Source organism: Capsicum annuum, unplaced genomic scaffold (assembly GCF_002878395.1).
Source record: "Capsicum annuum cultivar UCD-10X-F1 unplaced genomic scaffold, UCD10Xv1.1 ctg42243, whole genome shotgun sequence".
Lineage (NCBI taxonomy): Eukaryota > Viridiplantae > Streptophyta > Magnoliopsida > Solanales > Solanaceae > Capsicum > Capsicum annuum.
Genome location: NW_025849631.1, coordinates 1 through 847, shown reverse-complemented (window position 1 = coordinate 847; position 847 = coordinate 1). Strand labels below are relative to the sequence as shown.

The 847-nt window shown below is 48.5% G+C and overlaps 2 non-coding genes and 1 pseudogene across 2 annotated transcripts; all 3 read right to left on the bottom strand.

Moving 5' to 3' along the window:
- Positions 1–21: 21 nt before the first annotated feature.
- On the bottom strand, positions 22–140 carry LOC124891908. The gene has a single exon (XR_007049944.1). It is a non-coding gene; the product is annotated as a 5S ribosomal RNA (ribosomal RNA).
- Positions 141–317: 177 nt separating this feature from the next.
- Positions 318–436, bottom strand: LOC124891901. Its single transcript, XR_007049941.1, has one exon. It is a non-coding gene; the product is annotated as a 5S ribosomal RNA (ribosomal RNA).
- A 176-nt stretch (positions 437–612) lies between these two features.
- Positions 613–723, bottom strand: LOC124891903 (annotated as a pseudogene).
- Between the last annotated feature and the right edge of the window lie 124 nt (positions 724–847).

Below are 847 nucleotides of genomic sequence, written 5' to 3'. Positions count from 1 at the left end.
TTAAAGGAAAAAAAAAAAGAAGGGATGCAACACGAGGACTTCCCAGGGGGTCACCTATCCTACTACTACTCTCGCCCAAGTACGTTTAACTTCGGAGTTCTGATGGGATCCGGTGCGTTAGTGCTGGTATGATCGCATCAGTCATTCCCAGCACTCAAAATTCTATTATGCCTCTTTCTCCTGCGCCGCCCGTCAAACCCTGCATGCAGGCCTCCACGCCTCGCCCCCTTTCTTGTTTCCGCCCAGAGGAAAAATAAAAAGATTCGTCGATCGAACTGGCAAAATTAAACCGAATTTTAAAGGACAAAAAAAATGAAGGGAAACAACACGAGGACTTCCCAGGGGGTGACCCTTCCTAGTACTACTTTCGCACAAGCACGCTTAACTTCGGAGTTCTGATGGGATCCGGTGCGTTAGTGCTGGTATGATCGCATCCGTCATTCCGAGCACTCCAAATTCTATTATACCTCTTTCTCCTGCGCCGCCAGTCATACACCGCATGCGCACCCCTGCTCCTTGCCCCCTTTCTCTTTTCCACCAAGTGGAAAAACAAAAGATTCGCCGATCGAACCGGCAAAATTAAATAGAATTTTAAAGGAAAAAAAAAAGGAAGTTATGCAACACGAGGACTTCCCAGCCATCCTAGTACTACTCTCGCCCAAGCACGCTTAACTTCGGAATTCCGATGGGATCCGGTGGGTTAGTGCTGGTATGATCACATCCGTCATTACCAGCACACCAAATTCTATTATGCTTCTTTCTCCTCAGCCGCCCGTCACACACCGTACGCGCGCCCCTGCGCCTTGCCTCCTTTCTCGTTTCCGCCAAGAGGAAAAACAAAAAGATT